Source organism: Neolamprologus multifasciatus, chromosome 10, assembly GCF_963576455.1.
Source record: "Neolamprologus multifasciatus chromosome 10, fNeoMul1.2, whole genome shotgun sequence".
NCBI lineage: Eukaryota > Metazoa > Chordata > Actinopteri > Cichliformes > Cichlidae > Neolamprologus > Neolamprologus multifasciatus.
In genome coordinates this window covers 32,628,248-32,643,248 of record NC_140448.1, presented here as the reverse complement: position 1 = coordinate 32,643,248, position 15,001 = coordinate 32,628,248, and the positions used below count along the sequence as shown (strand labels likewise).

Below are 15,001 nucleotides of genomic sequence, written 5' to 3'. Positions count from 1 at the left end.
GTATCCCGCGCGACCGCACCGCGAGCCCGCTCGTTAGGTGGGGCGCTCGTGAAGCAGAGTCAGTGCGCTCCTATGCTCTGTGTAAACGTGTTGTAATGCTCCAATCAAATCAGTTCTGTGAGATGTGAATGTTAATAGTTATGTTAAAGTGACTGAGTAGATTAGCTAGTGTAACACAAGCACTCTGAGCAACTCTGTGTAGCTAACAGAGGCATTCACAGGTTAATTAAACAAGCTGTGTTTCATGATGCACTAAATAGTGATTTTGCCAGTAAATTACTGAAGGCAACAAATGTGATGTATTTACCAATGCTGTTATTGAATATAACTGTTTAACCAGTAAGAGACTGCAGAAGACAATGTGATGTGTTTATTGATATGATAAAAGAATGTAACTGTTATGGAAAGAAGTGTGAACTTGAGAAACTGAACCAGAAAGAGAGTATATTTCGCTGAGGTTGTGAAATAAGTAAATTGATTGATAAGTAATTGATGTAAAGGAGGAACCAGCTGAACAGTATATTGAAAGCTCATGTTTAGTGTTTATATAGCATTTATTTGTGTGAAATAAATCAGACTCAGACACGTTCTGGAGGAAAGCAGAGACGCATCGTGTCTTCCTTACTCCGCTCTTCACCTGCTTTTACAGGTAACATATTTGTCATCGTGGTCTTCATCCTTGGGACCCGTAACAAATCTTGGGGGCTGGTCCGGGATCGGCGCCACCTTGTGGTCGGGGCTGATCCATAAATGACATCTGGGACCAGGACGCGAGCTGATGCCGTCTGAGCGAGCTGAGAGTTGGAGCAGAGACTGATCCATCGTCGTGCTGAGTGGCCCATTGAGAGGGACAGCAAGGAGTTGCAGCCATGGCCGAGGGCGGGAGGAAGAGCCTAGTGTGGGACATTAGGAGAAGCCTACTCACCCTGTCCGCGGGAGAACTCTACAAGGTCGCTAAGAAGGTGGGTCCAGCGGGCCCGGGTCAGCCAGAGCTCGACGCGACAGACCAGGAGGACTGCTTTGACCACATCAGTTCTTTCATGCACAGTAAGCCATTGCTTGAGGCAGAAGATGGTGGGATGGTGGACTTGCTAATGTTAAAAGACTTTATTGATGAGGTGATTGAAAATCGACAAGTATGTGATGATAGTGAGGACGTAGATTCACCTGTTACACAGACATTTACACAAACTCTGCAACCAGCTCACCCCTCAAGTAGCATGGGTGATAGTCCTACACAGCCTGTTCCGGTGACCACAATAGCTAACATGGTTAACCGGCTGCCAGTTGCAGGTACAACTAGCCCGACTGGCCTAGCCAGCTCTATCCCTGATATCACTAACGCCGAGCTGCAGGAGATGTTAAATAGCTATGAGGAGCTTGGTAAAAGACTAAGACAAAGTGTAATGGTCCCCACTGAACAGTCACCTCGACAGCCAACGGGTTTACTAGTTCAAGCTAACCTAACACAGAGCAACCCACTTCAACCCAACCCACCCGGGCCGCCAAGGGCCCAGCCCACTCGTGAGGGGATGATCTCTCTGAGAGACCTCTCTTATCTCCAGAGAAGAGAATTTAGAGTACAAGGGGGTCAAGTTGGTGACCATTCATCAGACATTAGCTACAACAACATCTGCAAACAGATGGATGAGGGGATTAGAGAAGGCTTCCCTGACGCAGAGATAGTTCGTGGAGTGCTCAGGATAATAAAGCCTGGAACTTTTAAAGATATGCTAATCAATAAAGACGATTTGACTGTACTTGAACTGAAGGGGTTCCTCCAGGCCCACCTGAGAGAAAAAAATAGTACAGAACTCTTTCAGGAATTAATGTGTGCCAGACAAGACGAGAGTGAGACACCACAGCAGTTTCTCTACCGGGTGATAGGGTTGAAGCAGCGGGTCCTCTTCACATCCAAAATGGCTGATGCGGGCATAAAGTACAGTCCAGCTACTGTTCAGGATGTTTTCTTGCACTCGGTCTACCAGGGGCTTGGGTATAAGCACAGTGACATTAGGCGAGAGTTAAAACCTCTGTTGTCAAGCGGAGAGGTGAGTGATGAAACAATCTTGCGCCATATAATGAGAATCACTAGCGAAGAAAGTGAGAGGCAAAAGAGAATAGGTTCGTCCCGTCGACAGAACACAACTAGCGCACATAGTGCCCAGTCTGAGCTCAACACCATCCAAGAATGTAGTAAGCAAGACCGACCAGTTGACACGACCAAGACTGACCCGATTAAAGAACTCACCTGCCCCACTGAGGCGATCCACCCGACAGAGGCGTCCAGGCCAAATGCTCACCTATTCATCTCTAGGTCATCCAACATACCAGTCACGGCCCACTGTAAACATGGTAGATACTTACCTCGTGCCTTCGGCCGCCCTGTGGCCCCCACAACCAAGCCTATCTTCATTCCAAGGCCCACCGGTCATCCAGTTCCCATATATCTCTCTTCTCTACCCCATATGTAGTTATTAGGAAGGAGCCCTAAACTATGGTGGTTACCTAATCCTAAAGAACCAAACATTCCTAAGTGCTTGAAGTTTTAATTTAAGGGTTTTGATTATTCACTGTCTGAGATTTGATAAGAATACCGAGACTGTAAGTGCAAATTTGTTTCAAGTGTCAGGAGCCACTTTTGTTGTAGGGGAGTGTGTGGCACCCCTGTGGGGGAATGACCACATTAATATTATTTTGTGTAAAACACCCATGTAACGGGACATTTTTCATTACTATATGTATTTATTTTCAGTTTTTAAAAAAAAGTCCATGTAACAGGGATTCATTTTATGTTAGAAAGCAGTGAGGGTGGAACTTTGGTGGTTGCTCCGGAGTTTCGGGGTGCAGTAAGTGGAGCCCACCTTCCGCTGCTTCCTCAGACACGTTCTGGAGGAAAGCAGAGACGCATCGTGTCTTCCTTACTCCGCTCTTCACCTGCTTTTACAGGTTGGTAAATGGTGCTCGCACCGAAAATGTTGTTTATTGTTACCATGGTTACCCATGTTAATGTGAATGAGAGAGTTAAGGCGGTCCGCCCAAGTTATTTATATGTAAACACGGGAGAAACCGGAGGGGTATCCCGCGCGACCGCACCGCGAGCCCGCTCGTTAGGTGGGGCGCTCGTGAAGCAGAGTCAGTGCGCTCCTATGCTCTGTGTAAACGTGTTGTAATGCTCCAATCAAATCAGTTCTGTGAGATGTGAATGTTAATAGTTATGTTAAAGTGACTGAGTAGATTAGCTAGTGTAACACAAGCACTCTGAGCAACTCTGTGTAGCTAACAGAGGCATTCACAGGTTAATTAAACAAGCTGTGTTTCATGATGCACTAAATAGTGATTTTGCCAGTAAATTACTGAAGGCAACAAATGTGATGTATTTACCAATGCTGTTATTGAATATAACTGTTTAACCAGTAAGAGACTGCAGAAGACAATGTGATGTGTTTATTGATATGATAAAAGAATGTAACTGTTATGGAAAGAAGTGTGAACTTGAGAAACTGAACCAGAAAGAGAGTATATTTCGCTGAGGTTGTGAAATAAGTAAATTGATTGATAAGTAATTGATGTAAAGGAGGAACCAGCTGAACAGTATATTGAAAGCTCATGTTTAGTGTTTATATAGCATTTATTTGTGTGAAATAAATCAGACTCAGACACGTTCTGGAGGAAAGCAGAGACGCATCGTGTCTTCCTTACTCCGCTCTTCACCTGCTTTTACAGGTAACATATTTGTCATCGTGGTCTTCATCCTTGGGACCCGTAACACCTCTCCTCACACAACAGCAATCTTAACACAGCCATCAAACAATCCACCACTCCACCTGCTGGTGCGAAAATGAAGCATCGCACTTAATATCAGGTGATTTTAATCGTCTTATTAAAAGAAATGAAAAAAAGCTTCATTGTAGTCTTCATGTGTATGCTTCCTGTCACACTAGGTTGGAGCTCTGTTATGGATCAGTAAAGGACACGTATAAATGTTTTACAGAACAATGTGGAAGCACTTTATGATGTTTATAAATCTGTAATTCCTCCAGATTTAACATGAATGTTTACTGTAATGTTTCTGTGTAAGAGTGGCATTTAAATTATCTAATAACCTCGGGTATTATAGTGAAAATACACGGGCTGTGTTATGGAGTGACTTAACCTCACCATCTTACATCAAAAGTAAAAAGGTAAATGGCCTGTATTTGTACAGAGCTTTACACAACATTCATCCACACATTCACACACTGGTGATGGCAGCTACATTGTAGCCACAGCCACCCTGGGGCGCACTGACAGACGCGAGGCTGCCGGACACTGGCGCCACCGGGCCCTCTGACCACCACCAGTAGGCAACGGGTGAAGTGTCTTGCCCAAGGACACAACGACCGAGACTGTCGGAGCCGGGGCTCGAACCAGCAACCTTCCGATTGGCAAACTCACGACACAAAACCTCAAGAAGAGTATAAACTATTTTATTGCAGATGATGAATTTTCCGCTGTTCAGCTGTACTTGTATAAAAAGTTGCTGCCCGCAAGAACAAATAAGCCTGAAACACTGCAGGGCACAGGCCTGTGTGATCATATGAGGGAGACAAGTGGGTTTAATTAAAAAAATTTTAAAACCAGAAACAGAAAAAACTACTGAATATTCAACAAGCCAAAGAGAACAGGAAACACAGCTTTAATGTAGTGTGATGATAAAGAAATGGTTCAGACACAAAACCTCAAGAACACCAAACAGACCTGTAACCTGTGTTTGGAAGCAAAATCAAAACCTGGTCAAAAAGTACAACCAGCAAAAAAAAGGCCTCGACATTCAAACTGTCTACTGAACTGCTTTTAAAGTAACAGTACAGTTAGCAAAAGAAAGGATTGGAAGAAAATCATCTAACATTAAAGGTAACACCGTTTATCATTCACCATTTAACAGGAAGTCATTATCAGTCAGGCAGAACAATGACGACTGTATTTGGTATGTAAAATTTTAAAAATGTATGTACAGAAGCAAAAAAGTGAAGAGAGATTCCATTTTCTCCTTTTGGTCTCAATGATTACAAACAAAAAGTAGAAAAGCTCTTTCATGTGTAATGTTAGTGATCACTTCATCGTCCACAACACATAACTATGCATGTAAGAAATATGTGTGACCATTTAATGGTCATTTACACCATGAGTTAAGAGAAACAGAGTGAGACAGGTAAAATTAAATAATCATAAAAATACATTTTTACACATTTTCAATGGCCGTAATTTTGTTTCCTTGCATTTTAGCCTTTGCTGAGATCGGCACTGCCTCGCGGATTCTGGCTTCAACGCCTTCATCCATTTTGTAGCCAAGTGCCTCTGCCAGGAGACGAGTGCTCACAAAACACGCCTTCAGCTGCGTTTTTACTTCCACCACCAGGTGAGTGTTGCGTGTATTGAAGGCTGTGACTGCTTTGATTTTAACTCTCCCAGTGTGGACAGGTGCACTCTGAACCCCCTTGGTGGCTCCATTCAAATTCAGGGATGGATCACTGTTCGCTGGCTCCTCCAGTTTAGCCTCTGATGGTTCTGAACAATCAGACTGAAAAAGAGCACAAGGTTACCCAAAAACTCCAAATTACAGAGCCCCCAAATGGTCAAGTGGTACTAATCTTTACTCCTTGTTTGTAAATCTGTTAATCCAATCCTTAAATTTAATGTATTAAAATGTTAGCTCCTCCTTTTAAACACACTCTCTGGTTTCTTCCCTTCACTAATCCGTTCCTTTGGTTTATTAATCTGTAATCTTGATTTACTAATATGTCCCCTCAGTTTATTTCCATTATTTTTAAGCCATTCCCTTGTACTTTACCAAGCATTTGAATAACAACTGACTTGTTAAAAAAGGAAGAAAATCAAAAACATTTGCACTCTGCAGTCTGGAAACAGCAGCTACCTCGGGAGCGTTTGTGGTTTCAGCTGACTTCATAGATAAATCGTTGTTCTGCGTCTCCTTCTTTTTGGGCTTCATTGTGCCGACAGGATCAGTCTGTGGAGACCAAATTAAAACAGAAAATCATTTACAGTGTAATTAAACACAAAATAATTGTGATGCAATGCAGGGGCCATTCGGTAAAACCAAATATAATTATTTATTTAATAAATATTATTGATAATTTTTAAAAGAAATATTATATATTAATATGTAAAAATATTAATAGATATATGAATACATTTTGACCTCTAATTGAGTTTCTCTATTACATCCTGTCAGTTATGGATGTTAACTGTGAGAGTGTAAACTGCCATTTAATAAACTTTTTGTTTGGTGAATTAATCTGTTAGTTTACTAATCTGTTCCCTTTTTTCTTCATTAGTTCCCCCAGTTTATTAATCAGTTTCCTTAATTAATTAATTTGTCAACTCACTATATTATACACCTTTCATTAATTGAGTTTAATGTCCGGTTCCTTTGATGGATTAATGTCCCTCTATTAATCACTTCCCTGGGTTTATTCATTTGTTAACTCAGTACTATTCGGTTTCTTTGTTTATCAATTAGTTCTGTTGTTGGTTCACTGACCTTGATTTATTAATTAGTTCCCTAAATTCATGAATAAGTTCCCTCGAATAATTCATCTGTTAACATAACTATAGTAATCGGTTCTCCAAGTTTATTGATCTGTTCCTTTAGTTTTTTAGTTATCTTTAATTTATTAATTTACCTCCGTTTATCAATAGGTTCTCTTAAATCAACTCAGTTTATAAATCTATTCCATTCTTTTACTACTTACGTTTATTATTCAGTTCCTTATGTTTACTAATTACTTCCCTTGTTTTATTAATCAGTTCCCACAGTTCTGGTTCCTCAGTTTACTAATCAATTCTATAGAATTATTAAGCTGTTACCTTGATTTGTTAATGTGCTCCCTCAGTTTATTTCCTCTCTTTTATTAAGCTGTTACCTTATATTGTACTAAAAAACAATTCAAACACATTTACACCCTGCAGTCAGTAAACAGCAGCTACCTCGGGAGTTTCTGCGGTTTCAGTTGATCTCAGGGATGAATCTTTGTTCTCCATCTTCTTCTTTTTGGACTTCATTATGCCGACAGGATCAGTCAGTGGAGACCAAATTCACAACAATTACTAATTAAACACAAATTAATTGTGATGCACTGCAGGGGCCATGTGGTTAAAAATGGTGGTTTATTTCTTCTTACCTTACGCTGGGAGTTTATCCGTTTACCTTTAAAAGAAGAAAAATGCTGTTAAGATCTGGCTTCTGTTCGAGAAGCAGAAAACAAACTCTAACTTCAAACTGCGAGCTGATTCACTTTTCAGGTCCTGAAAAGCTGATCACAGTATGTTCAATCAGCTCCTTAGTTTAGTAGCTGGTTTAAAAACCTGCTGCGGATGTTTTCATGTGTGGACTGCAGGTCAGTGTAAGTGCAGAGGTGCTTTGTTCATCGTCTGCTGAAATAAGAAGCAGCGTCCCTGAAACATTGTCTGGATGGCAGCAGGTGTTGCCTCAGTACCGGTCTGCAGGTTTCTCTGTGTGTGAAGAAATTTCAGATACTCTGAATCCTTTAATGAACTTTTGCCCCTGCTCTCCACAGAGAGGGGGATCCTCCCCCTTAAAGGCTCTGCCTTTTTAGGAGTCACAGTAGGAACATGATGGTTTCGATTCTTATTTTAATGCAAAGTGGACTAAATGTTGGACATTAAACTATAAAAACAGAGTTTCTTATGATAAAAGCTTGGTCCTACCACAGACTGTCTGTAGAAGTCTGACATTAACACACCTCACAGTGTCACCTCACCCTTCTTCTTCTTGTCCTGTTTCTTCTCCAGTCTTTCCACAAAGGGTCGCAAGTGTTTCTGGACTGCATCGTCCCTACGAGGTATCCGATCTAGTGCTTCTTTGACTTTCCGGATGGAAGTTTCCACTCCGAAGCGCTCAATAATGTTTTGGGGCAAGTGTTCTTTGAACTTAGTGGTTTTCCTCTTTTGGAGGATTTTCAGAAATGTCAGCATCTCATTGTACTGAGGGTTGTTCAGCTGCCCGAGGATCGCAGTCAGAGCTCTTTTCCAGTTTGTCTCTGAAATCGTTTGCACCTGAGACACAGAGAGATACTGGACTCACACAGCTGTGTTATTTTAGATTATACATTAAAACAGTAAGTTTAGAAAATCAATCCCAGTGTAACTCCGGCAGTGAAGAGATCAAGAGACAGTGTCTTCTGAGTCTTTTTCATTTCTCTGTTATTGTCATTCAAAACTTCACCGCAACTATAAAAGTGAAGACAAGTCCAAAATCTGGAGGCAGGAATTTGTATGTTGATCTGGAAATAGTTTGAAATCTCTTTCTAATCATGAGATGACACCTCACATTTATCTGTTGACCCTTTTCAGGGGCCCGACCCACAGGTTGGACTAGTGTACCTGTATTCAAATCAGAGTGAACAACAAATACTAAGATTGAGGCCGTTTCATGCAACAATCCTCTAAAACCACAGACCGTATCATCTTGCAGCCTCCATCAGTTTATCAATCATGTCCTGTGACTTGTTAATCAGTTCCCTCACTTTAATAACATGTTCCCTCTGTTCCCTTGTATTCTGAGAGCAGTGGGTACCTTGTGAGTCTTGGATGCATCTCTGTTTTCCATCTTCTTCTTGGACTTTTCTGCTGTCCCAGGATCCGTCTGAGGAAACCAGCAGCTCAAAATTAAAACAGGCGATCATTCATTAACTCAGAGGAATTAATCAGAGTTATGTTGATGTACTGCAGGGACTTTGTGTTAAACACTGTATGAAAATATGAATAATCTGTCAGCATGGTTTCAGCTTCTCTGTGTTAATAAATCTTATCAGTTACTTATATTTGTGTTCAGTTGATGGATCTGTTTTTCCATAATCTGTCCCCTCATCTCATTATTATATTCATCTGTTCCCTCAGTGTCTCTGTGTTTGTCACATCACCACCTTCCTCCTCTTCCTCTGATTTGAGGAGATATAAAAGCAGCAGAATAAATGACCATACCTGACGGAGGGCGCGGTTCAGTGCTGATGATGATGATTTCACTCCGACAGGCTGGCAGCTTTTCTGCTCGCCTATAAGAGAAGAAACTGTGTTACTCTGGTTTGAAGGTAAAACCCTCAAATCTGTCGGTTTAATATGATTGTTTGGAGCCGGACACAAGGATACACCCTCCTGTGGGCCCCCACCCAGAGGAAGAGCTGCATTGGTCCAGTCTTTGTGGATCAAGTCTGATCCAAACTGGCTTTTGGAGCCTGTACTCAGGGGCGGATCTAGAGAAATTTTCTTAGGGTGACAAAGAAATCAAATGGGGTGGCAAAATCAAAGCCTTTTTTTTTCAAACACATATGCAGGTGGTTACAGATGGTTAAAATGATTCAAATGCAGTAAGTATACACGTTTTTCATATAAATATAGTCTATAACTTAATTATTGTCTGTAGCCCACATAATGACACACTTAAGTTGCATAAAACATGTGAGTTTGGATCTTATGTACTGTACAGCCTGTATAATAAATAAATATGTAGCCCAATAAGCATAAAATCCAGAAAGCTACACAACAACGGGCGCTTCATTTACAAACACAAGTCTAACTGAAGTTTCACTGTTTTTTGTTAGAAAACAATCACATTGTTACAGCTTAAATTACACAAAATGTCAGAAACTAACCCTAACCCTTGCCTTGTTTGGTATCTTTTCAGCTCAACTGAATTTAGTTGTTTTTCACTGACATACTGCATTAGTGTTACTGATCAGAAATCACACAAAGAACTTAAAATCCTAGTAGTATTTTTTACTGTAAAAAAACAGTAAATGAGTAAATGTTTATAACTTGAAATGCAAATATAAATTGTACATTTTGTAAACAGATACAACTATTTATCTAAAAATGCAGCCAATACACCACCTGCAGATTACCAGATATAGTCAGGCTCACGTCGATGCACAGCCAAACACCAGCCCAGCATCAGATGTGCAGCCACATGGAGACTCAGCTGAATCTATGAGCAGAGCTGTGTGATCACAACCTGGCCGTGAGTTGGATCTGGTGCCCTGCTGTGCTCTGGTTTTTAGTGAGGATGTGCTGGGAGCTCTGGTATGACCTTCAGTGAAGAGTCAGTATGGGCCGAGTTACCAACCTCAACTACTGACTTAGCTACATGCAGCTGTGGTTCCTGTTGTGGCATCAACAATGTGGCGCCACAAGCTAACCATCTCCTGTCGAGTTTGATTAGCTTTTATAGCCTTTGAGTTTTTGAGTCAGCTCACAGACATCAGAAGGTCAACCAGAGTTGCTTTGATTGACGGGTCTTTGCTACACTGCATGGATATCCGGGTCAGAGCCTCTGGATTAGCGTGGTGGTCCCACGTTTTAAAGAGGGGGACCAGAGTGTGGTTCCTGCAGCGATCAGGACTCACACTCCTCTGTGTCAGGTTACTGGAGCAGGTAGATCATCCTCACATTCTGGATGATGCACTTTTCATCCCAGCTGGCAGCACGGGACCAACACTTTACCCTCACAACGTGAGGAGGTTTGGCTCTCTTATGGATGTCTTGTAGGAGGAGCTCTGGGAGGACCGAGTGTCAGGCCCGTTGTTACAGGTTATTCAGGGATATGCAGGAACTGACAGTAATCAAACTCGAGTGCAACCAAAACAACTGCACCAAGACCCTTTGGACGACACGTCTCGGTCCTGTTCCAAACAAAGTACCAGGAACGCTACAAGGTTGAAACAAAGCGCCTTCCCGTAGCCACGCTTTGCATTCTGGGATGCAGCAGGATGCCATAGATGTCAGTACAGGCGAGCAACCAGCTGTTTATGAAACTCTCCATGTTATCTACTAGTGCAGTTTTTTACTTTTGTGGCTGCTGCCTTCAGACATGTCTGACCAATGAGTGGACTCAACGTTCTCTCGTGGTTAGAGAAACATTTTGGTTCACTTCACAAACTGTAGGTGTGAAAACAAGATTAACCTTCAGCAGAAACATTGTGACTCCAGACAGATAGATGTTCACCTACCAGCTTCACCCTTTCTGCCCGCTGACCTCAGAACAGTTTCACTCTGTTTCCTCTTCTTCCCTGAAAGTCACATTTTTAAAGGCTGAGCACACAGGTTGTTAAAGTCGTGTGAGGCAGCAGGTTTCTCCACAGAGTAAGCATGAAACCCTCCCAGTGGTCCCTGGTTTAATCTGGGAACATGTGATGTGTATCTGCCACTTTTATAAAAACAAACAAGTTTATGTTAAAATAATTTTTTCTGACTGTTCAAGAAATGTGGAATTACAATAAAATGAATAAACATGAATAATTAAAATCTTAGATTCTCATTTTAACATGAAGAAAGAAAAAAAGACCTAAACATCAAACATCTGTAAAAACCTCTTTATTATCACTTGCACTGACCTTTACAGCTTCTGCTGTTACTCACAGACCATCTGTAGAAACTTCACATAAACATCAGGTCACAGGATGAACTCACCTCTTCTCTCATCCTCCTGTTTCTTCTCCAGTCTTTCCACAAAGGGGCGCAGTCGGTCCCTGAACTTTTGGGTCCCTCCGAGGTATCTGATCCATTATTTCATGGATTTTATGGACAGATGTTTCCACTCCGTAGTGCTCGATGATTACTTGGGGCATCTCTTCTCTGGACTTGTCCGTCCTTACATGTTTGGGGATATCCGACAGAATAAACATCATCTTTTTGTACTGTGACCCATCGAGGTCTTCGAGGATCTCGGTCAGAGCTGTTTTCCACTCTTCCTCTGAAGTCGTTGACATCTGACACACAGACAGAAACGCTCTGTTACACCAGCTCCATGAACCCAACACACTGTGAGAGGTGAAAGCACACTGTGCAGTTTACACTGCACCTCACATTCATCTGAGAAGTTTCATTTCTACTTTCAGCCTTTTAACATTTATTGAAACGCAGTTTAAAGGCCTCTGAGAGCTGTCATGTAAACACAGAGTGATCTGTGTGTTCTGTTTCCAGCTGTGGGAAATCACAAACAACAACATTTACACAGAGACTCTATAGTCAGTGTTTCCTTTGCACTGTTCCAAGCAACCTGTCCTCTAATGTGAGCCTTTCTATTCTCCATGAGGGCAGGTGTTGTTCACCAGGAGGACCCGAGGACCCCGTCTGTCACACCACTGACCTGCTGGAGGTCATTTTGTAGCTCCGGCACTGCTCATCCTGTTCCTCCTTGCACTAAGGAGCAGGTACATATACACACACTGTATACAGGTTTTTGCAGAGGTGCTTTATTCATCGTCTGCAGAAAAAAAAGCTTCCCTGAAACAAACTTCCTGATGGGAGGAGATGCTGCCTGAGTGTAACAGGGTCATAAATCACATTGTTATAATTACCCAAAATGTGTCCTAAACCCCCAAACTGTTCCTTTTATACCTGACTTTTAGGACCTCCAAGCCTGTAGTTATGTTTATTATCAGTTAGAGCCCCATCTCATTATTTTCTTCTTCTTTGGTGCAACCCTATAAATACAGTGTCCCCTTTTTGCCTTTTTGCCTCTCCCCTTTTCTACAATTCCCCTGTGGGAGAGGTTGGTATAATTTCTTTCCCAACACTGTAAAACGCTCATATAATGCATATTTACCCACCTGGATGTTTCTGATTGTGATTTTAGTTCAATTATTGTCATTATTAAGCCTGTTTTTGTTAGATGTTATAAGTGTGTAGTATGTGTGTATCATAAATGGGTTTTAGGCGCCATAAATGTTAGCATGAATATATACTCCTTGCTAGGTTGAGCTAACCCTCTTCCCCACTGTTTGTATTTGGTCGTAGGAGCTGGAGTGGGCAAATTATTTACTTGGAGGCCTTTCTTTCTTTTACCTTTTTTATCAAGTATGTCGGATTTCATGTTGTTGTTTTTGTTTTATCTTATGTCAAATATGTTACGTGTAAATGCATACTTTATGTTTAATGTAAAAATAAATGCCAGCCCTTTTCTACAATTCCCCTGTGGGAGAGGAGCTGGAGTGGGCAAATTATTTACTTGGAGGCCTTTCTTTCTTTTACCTTTCTTATCAGACACAACGCAGAATCACACCAGTTACATGAGGACAGAGCTGCCAATGACACGCACTGCCATGAAACAGAACCCATAACAGGCGATAATCTGCTCTCACATTTCTTTGTTCAAACCACAAGATCAACAATAGTTTATAAATGTAAAATTCTTAACTATAAAACGTTTCTTTTGTAACATCTGTCAGGGAAAAGCATTTAAATAATACTCACTCCTGCTGGTTTTCAGCCGCAGCTCAGTTTACGAGTTTCAGAGCAGCAAATTGTTTGAGGAAGGCGGGAAAGCTGCTCAGTGTCATATTTCACTACTCAGGGTCTGTGTGATGTCATCGCGCAGGTCGAACATACCAACTTACTTTTTATCTCGTTTGCTTGTCAAATACACACTGATCAAAACACACACACACACACACACACACACACACACACACACACACACACACACACACACACAGAGTTTTAGCACTGTTATAATCTAACAGGCAGTTTCAGAGTCACAGCTCCCACCCTCATAAATAATGGTTTGGTCCACAGCTGCCCTCAAACTGTGCAGCACACTTCCTGTCTTCTGTTAAAGTAACACACACAAATAAGCAGCGCTAAAGCAGAGTGATTACAGTTTACACACGTGAGGATTTGGTTCAACTTTATTTATACAACTCCAAATCACAACAACAGGTGTCTCCAGGAGCTTCATAGTAGGGCAGTCCTCAGTGCGAGTCTCTGAGCCTCAGTCTCGTGCCAGTGCTCTGTGCTGCCCTTGTATACAAGTAAAACTGTGTGTTTCTCCTCTCTGATTCTCAGCTGAAGAAGTGTCATAGGATGCATCTCTTGACATACACTGTCACAGGTACTTGTCTTTGAGTGAAGATTTAAGGTGATTGGAAATATAAATAACTGCAACTTGAATCTTTGACCCAGAGTTCAAGCTCACTGCTGTAATATATAAATATATATATATATATATATATATATATATATATATATATATATATATATATATATATATATATATATATATATATATATATATATATTTATATATATTTCCAGTCCTGTGGTCTCAGCCTCAGATACTCAACTAATCAAAGTGATGTTATGACAAAAATGAATGACTTTCTGTCACACAAAGCTGTCTGTAACGTTTCTCGCGGTTAGTATCATGGTTGCTAGGCAACCTGAACAGCGCGACGCAGGCTAGACCGTCCCATTTCACAAGCCTCTCACTTCCGTACGTAGTGCGCGTACTTCAGACGTGCAGACCCTGAATTGGGATACAGCCGCTGTACCCGCTTCAAGCGACCTTTTGTTTCACTCACCACACACAGACACACACAGACACACACACACACACCAACACCACTGACGTACTGCCTGACATTTCTCATAATTTTTACTTTGGTAAAAGTAAAAAAGTCTTGTTTGGTTCTGTTAATTTCAACTAAAATGTTTGTGTTAAAGGTCATTACCTCATTACACACCATGAGCCAATCATTACAGATGACTGGCTCATGGAAAACTGTCTGGTAACTTCCTGGTTGAGTAGACGTTTGTGTTTATTGGATGAAACTTGTTTTCTGTGACCAAAGAAAGGTAAGCGCTGACATGCTGGTGTGTGATTTACCACACAAATTTAAATTTATTTAAGCCCAACATAAGGTGCCAAAGATGAACCATAGATGCACAAATATAAAATGTTCCATCTTCTGTTCAAGCTGTTAAAAACACAAAGTTCTTTCAGCTGAGGTCGTCAACGAGCATCGGCTCATGTTTCTTGAGGCTCTGGTAGAAGGCTTCTTTGGAGGCCTCGCCAGTTTTCAGAGGGCCGTTGTAGAGCGCCCTCATCCTCTCCTGAGGGATCTGCTGAGCTCTGATTTTATCATAAGCTTCTTGTTGGATGATTTTTCCTTGTAGGAGCTCGTCCAGAATCGGTTCGATGTTG

At 41.5% G+C, this 15,001-nt stretch overlaps 1 pseudogene across 1 annotated transcript; it reads right to left on the bottom strand.

Moving 5' to 3' along the window:
• Positions 1 to 4,611: 4,611 nt before the first annotated feature.
• On the bottom strand, positions 4,612 to 13,991 carry LOC146510581 (uncharacterized; annotated as a pseudogene). The gene is made up of 10 exons (XR_014876395.1): positions 13,273 to 13,991; positions 11,488 to 11,786; positions 11,028 to 11,087; positions 9,007 to 9,077; positions 8,600 to 8,668; positions 7,785 to 8,079; positions 7,185 to 7,210; positions 6,991 to 7,059; positions 5,918 to 6,010; positions 4,612 to 5,563 (listed from the first exon to the last, which is right to left on the bottom strand). The product of XR_014876395.1 is annotated as an uncharacterized LOC146510581 (transcript).
• Between the last annotated feature and the right edge of the window lie 1,010 nt (positions 13,992 to 15,001).